This window comes from Antedon mediterranea, chromosome 7 (assembly GCF_964355755.1).
Source record: "Antedon mediterranea chromosome 7, ecAntMedi1.1, whole genome shotgun sequence".
Classification (NCBI taxonomy): domain Eukaryota; kingdom Metazoa; phylum Echinodermata; class Crinoidea; order Comatulida; family Antedonidae; genus Antedon; species Antedon mediterranea.
This window is the reverse complement of record NC_092676.1, coordinates 23,342,149-23,348,870: the sequence shown is the minus strand read 5'-3', so window position 1 is coordinate 23,348,870 and position 6,722 is coordinate 23,342,149. Positions and strand designations below refer to the sequence as shown.

Below are 6,722 nucleotides of genomic sequence, written 5' to 3'. Positions count from 1 at the left end.
ATGACCTAGCTTCCTAATCCAATCATTCAGTCTTTTCATTTTTGTTTATATTTCATTGATACTTTGTGTACCCTACCATCACATAATGTGTGAACATAGATTGACTTTTTTTTGCTTTTACTCGTATTTTCAAATAAGGGATTAATGGCTTCATCCTACGATGGTGTCTTTTACAACTTTATCTTAAAGATGTATAATTATGACGTCCCATAATTTAAATGTGCAGTAAGATGGTAACCTTGGTCGAATTATTGAACTTTTAAATTGAGGTCAAGATCAACTGGGTATAGGTTTTCCCAACATAATAACAGGCGGTAAACTCGCATACGCACGCGGCAAACCACACACACACACACGCGGTAAACTCGCATACGTACGCGGTAAATTCGCATACGCAAGCGATAAACTCGCATATGCACGTGGTAAACTCGCATACGCACGCAGTAAACTCGCATACGCACGCGGTAAACTCGCATACGCACGCGGCAAACTCGCATATTGAGGGCTAAAACAAAGTTCTACATAGATTGAACTTAACAGGCAGACACATTTTATTCTAGGTTCTTATTCATTATACAATTTGGATTTTAACATACTGTTATGACGTCATCATGATTTAATAGCTCTTCTTCTGACCAAGAATACCAAAAGCAACCTGCCTATGTGACGTCGTTCTACGTTATAACTACAAAGCCATAAGTTATCACATTTTGTGACAGGTTGTTGAACTTCATAACTTCTTTTTATTTAAATTTTTTTGATGGATTAAGTTCACAGTTTTTCTTTTCTATATGGCCTATTCTCACTATACTATGTAAGACTATTACTACACTACTACCTGCATTGCTTCTAATTATATAATATTAAACGTCATTTGTTTTGCTTACACAGAATGCGTGATATGGTCAGTTTCATATAGGCCTATCTAATGCATTAAATATTTAAAAGTTATGTCTACTTAATTAAAACTAATAGCGATTTGATATACGAAAGTGAAACCTTAGTAGTGATATTGTGAAGTAGGTTATATTAACATTAAAGTTACACTTTCGTTGTTATGATAATACTGTATACCGTTAATCTAGAGAGAAAAATTAACATCATCATCTATTTATAAAATAGAATGTTCCCCCTATTTAGGACGTAACGCAGGACGCACGTTCAACGAAAATACTATTACCAATTAATGCGTGGTTCACACTAGAGCCGCAATACAAGGAGGTAGCGCAACGTAAGTGAGTTAACCAATCACAAGCAATGACAAATTGAAACTGTCGCTTGTCATTGGTAAACTCGCTTGCGTTGCGTTTACGTCCTTGCGTTGCGTCCTAGTGGGAACCAAGCTTAAAGACACAACACAAGTAGTTTGTAATTCATCGTTTCGTGATTGGTCAAACCACTTACGTTCTTGTGTCCCTAGTATAGGAACCAAGCTTTACTTTGGAAAGGTATTCGCCCTTGCCTTACGTTATTCATTCGTATCATTATAATCTCATCAACAGAGAAATACACATTCTAACTTACGTCTAATAAACAACATTAACATGCTCCAGTTAACAAAATTTCTATTAAATACAATGATCGTCTAATTACGAGGGGATTGAAGGGATCAGTGGTAAATCTCTGTCAATTACTAGTAGACCTACGTTTGATAAGACTATCACACATGAAAAAAAAAACATACAAAAACAGTGGATCGAAACACTCAGACAACGCCCTGAATTAAATGACGTTGTATTCTCTTTCCAGGCTCTTTCTCGTTATACTTAATGTTTGTTCTTTCACAATGATTGAATGATAGCTCTTTCCTTTCTCAGTATCCGGAAACAACATTATCGATTTTTATCAGCTGCTACATAATGTTCAGGGCACAAACATTACGGTCATTGTCTGGGTATTAATGTGTCTATATGCCTACGTCATAATGTTAAACCACAGTCCCTGCAGACGGGCTGGTGTCAATATGTATCAATCAATGAATGAACGTTTACAGATCAATGAATGAACGTTTACAGATCAATATACTTTTCTTCTCAACGTTATATTTAGTAACGTTTTGTCTTTGGCTCACTGCCTAAAGCTTGGTTCCCAAATAGCGACGTAACGTAACGCCAGCTGCGAAACATAAAGCTTGGTTTCCACGAGAACCAACACAAAAACGTAAGCCGCAACGGAAGCGAATTGACCAATCACAAGGAACGGTTCGAATAATCCATCACTTGTATGATCAATATTTGCTTGCGTTGCGGCTTACGTCATTGCGTTGCGTTCTAGTGGGAACCAAGCTTAAACGCCTGCGTTGTTTGCAGCACTGTCACGTCGTCGGTTCCCTCTTGTGATTACGCAATACAACACTTTGCGTCAATACGTCGCTGCGTTGTGTCGCTAGTGAGAACCACGCTTAAAGCACAACCAGTTATTTATCCAAACAAACGGTCGCTTGTCATTGGTCAACTGACTTGCCCTGCGTCACAATATGAACCAGCATTATAGTCAATCCAATTAGGCTAGTTATCAATAATTGGTTGTTGGTTTACAAGAATGACATTTTAATAGGCCGGTTATCATTAGCAACAAATCAGTCAATGAGAACATTTAACATATACATTAGGAAAATTTATTAGCGGTGCAATGACTAATCAGAATTCAAAATGTCTTAATTAGATAGCTGTTGGTTTACTTACTGTATCGAAAATAATTCTGGGTGGAAAGAATTCGTCCAAAATATGGCAAAAACAACAATGACAACAACGACAATAGTATAACGGTAGCTAGCCCGGATAAACTACCACATACACATACACATACATACGTATTATTGCGCTGATTATAGCTGCATTATTATGGGAGTAGGCCTATGCTTCCATACGTGTTTGATCCAAAAAATTACCGGGGTAACAATGTGCAGCGAATTGAAAGCTTACGTATATGCGCTATATAAGAATGAACTATTATTATTATTAATTATCGGAAACTGATCACTAAGTCCTCCTCCAACAAAGCATACGGTAGAAATAACAAAGACAAATATAATAACATAATATTTAACATTCAATAAAAAGGTAAAAACAATCATGTTGTTATTATATGACATTGTTGACAGATAAAAATATATACATAGATAAAACTATAATGTATTCCTATCGTGTAATCTTCGGATTTCGTACAGTAGACTGTATTATCGACTGCGTTCTCATCACAAGCACGTGTCGTCGCAATCATTAATTCTTAATAGCACTCGATTTATATTAAATTTTCATAGGTTTCATAGAAATTGACGCGTGTTACTTGATTTATAATGAGTTATAGACTCGTCCAAAAGGTCATTCTGTTTTTACCTTAATTACATTTCATGTGAATTGCATTATGTCATTCTAGGGCCAACTCACACAGTGTCGTCTCGTCGTCGGGAGAAATTCAAACGCGACGACCTATAAACAACGCCCGACGCTATCGCAAAACGATTCGTCTCGTTGGCTTGACGAGTCGTCTTGTTGGCTTGACGAGTCAAGACGTTCCGACGGGCCTCGTCGCACGACGCTCTCCGAGTTGGCACACGCGTTTCGTTCTCAATAGAAACACACCATAAGATCTAGGCATACAGTGTACAGGCCTCCAAATTATGGTATTATCTATAATCCATTAGGCCTATCATAGGTAAACTTGTAACAGTGTCATATGATGTAGGACACATGTGATATATATGTGATACTGTATTACAGTATTTGTCTATGATACTGGGGATTTTCTAGATTCAGTACTGAGAATAATATAATGTGTTGCTATCGTAACAATATGTAAGCACATTGTGTCACATTGATGATGGGATTCTACCCATAACTTACAAGGCGAGTATCAACCCATTACACCACGGTACTTATTCCCACTCTGCTCACATACTGTACACTACATACTTCGCATTTATGCGACAGGATTATCAAGTACGCCATAAATGACATGTAAATCATACTTTGTTTTTCTAAAGTTATTTTAAGAACAAAGTCTCAATTAGACATAATAGTGCATATATATACATTGTAGGCCTACCATTACCAGGGAGTTGTTATTAACTCCCTGCCATTACGCTGCTCTTAGATCGATTCGGAACACATCGATTGAGAACACATTACATTTAAGTAAACGAACAATGTTCGCATTCAATCCATAATTCGATAACAACGAGGCCTTAATGGACAATTTACATTTTTGAATTAAATAAAACGCAGCCATCATAAATCCATATTAATAATACCGACGCCTAATTAATTAAGTAAACTGTTCATTAATTACATTTTAACACAACGGTTGCTGCATTTAACTGACATTGTAGGTAACTTATAAACATAAACAATATTGAATGATGTTTTCGCACCAAAAAGGTCGTTTATAAATAATAAAATAATAAATTAATGTATTTATAGCATGGAGGAATGACTGTTATAGCTCATGCACTGCCTTTTTACTTTTTACGTCTACTACAAAAACGTTGCAGAATTGATGCAGGTTGTTATAATGACGATATAAAAAGCTCTGTTACACTATAAAACTTTATGTGACAAAAAAATGTGACGTGCTCATATTATATGGACATGATGATGGCATATAACTACCAAATTTGGGCATATCAATACCATATTTGGCCTCATCACATTTTTTGTTGTCAAACTAGTTTGATAGTGTAGATAGAGCTTTACTTCACAATAGTAACAATCTTTCAATCCGGGGATGCCTGAATATTTCAACAGTCCTAATGAAAGGTATATATAGTCTGAATTCTCAGACAACATTCTATATTATGGCAGACATTTTGGGCCAACATCTTTCCAATGTAAACGCAAACCATCCAAAGATGGTGAATAGACCTTTAAAACCACAACTTGTTCAACTTAATACACTTAGTACGCCTATATCCACTTGCTCCCGGCTCTTTTGTATACAGTATATAAAATATTTGCTATATTTGCTTTTGGTGAGTGGAAAATAAAAGTAAACTGGTTGTATTCGTAACAAAGCATTAAGTAAAGAAGGAAGGAAACGGTCTTCGGTGTACAATACAATGAATGTCATGAGGAAGTTGATATAAAAACCAATAAAGAACCATATCAAAGCTTCCATTATTATTTTAGATATTATTACTATAACAGATATACATTGAAATTGTGCGTCTCTAAACAACAAGGTAATTTCTTATCACGACACGATTTAAAAAACAATTTATACTCCATTTTTATTACTTATAATATATAGGCCTAATTCACACCAATCCTTACGAATTTGTAGAACACAATTATTATAAATATGTTCAAAATTACAAGTAACGAAACGAAGTAAGAAATAGTTTCGGTGAATTGTGGACGCGAGTCAGAAGTGTACATTGGACGTCTACCACCCGAACTTTGTGGAAAACCGATATTATGGTTGTGGTTTTTACAGTGCAAATCGAAAATGGAACATTACAACCAGCCAATTAAATAACGATTACAGTATAGGTGGGGGAGGGGGGGGGGTGATCCAATATCAATAGAGGGTTTTAAAACGCATAGAAACTACCGAAGTAGGCCTACGAAATTTGTTGTCGGAGAGTTACATTTTACCTGACGCAGATTACCCTGGCTAAACACAACGTATGATAACCTATCGATCGTAACCAATATCATAAACTGATAAAGGCCTACGTTTGCAAAAGAAACAATAATTAATATTAATAAACTCTATTATCTATTGTTTTCTACAATTATGGTAATTGATTGATAAAACCTAAAACCTTAGTATAATGACTGGACTCTGAAGAACCAGCAGATTTTAACAATAATTAATTATTATTCAATTAATAATAGTTTATTAATATATCGGATTCTGGTGTGTTGCTTAAAATATTTCGCAATTTTTAAATAAGGGTTATGTGTATTATTATATATACACGCTATATCTAAAGTATTTGTAACTCTTCATAGTCCAACATATTTTAAAATGATGATGGATGTGAGGGTTGGTGGGTGGGTTTTTTTAGTGCAGAAAGTGTAGGTAGATGAAGGAAGGATAATTCGATTTAGGAAGGTTGGATCGATTACGGAAGTATTGAGAGAGGGTTGGTTAATAAATAGGATGGATCGATGAATGGGAAGGTGTATCAATGATCGGAGGGGGAGTTGATGAAGGTAAAGTGGGTCAATTATTGGAGCGTGAATAGATTATTGGAGCGTGAATAGATTATTTTAGAGTGTGTCGAAGGAAGGGTTTGTTAGATCATCATCTGGGTAAAATAAATAGGTAATTAAAGATAACTTTGCGGCGTTCAAATAATGCTAACGACATACCAACTGTTGCACGCGAGTGCCAATGTTGCACAAATAATGCTAACGACATTACCGACTGTACTTGCGCCAATGTTGTGCCTAGTACTACGTGCTATGGCGAAATCAGTAACATACCCAGTATTATTCCCATAACAAATAGAAAATTAAAACTTACCTCATTAAAAATAGATATCTACTTTAGAAATAATTTTCCGAACCAGCACCAAAGACAAATCAAAGTTCAGTTTGTAGGTCTATCCTTACTGACGTAGGTCTATAATATGAAAAATATCACTGAGATCACAGTTTAGAGTAATTGAAACAAGAAGATGTTTCAACAGTTAAGTAGTTTTAAGTCGTCCGTTTCCCACCCTACCACTTTACATCCTGATGTCATCAAACGATAGTGGAAATGAGCCTATTTCA

The 6,722-nt window shown here is 35.6% G+C and overlaps 1 protein-coding gene across 1 annotated transcript in view; it reads right to left on the bottom strand.

Moving 5' to 3' along the window:
• LOC140054083 (extracellular calcium-sensing receptor-like) overlaps positions 1-6,493 on the bottom strand; it is a 17,460-nt gene extending 10,967 nt beyond the window's left edge. Inside the window, exon 1 of the mRNA XM_072098922.1 lies at positions 6,472-6,493. The gene's annotated coding sequence lies outside the window, so the exon portion shown is untranslated. The remainder of the gene's footprint in view (positions 1-6,471) is intronic.
• Between the last annotated feature and the right edge of the window lie 229 nt (positions 6,494-6,722).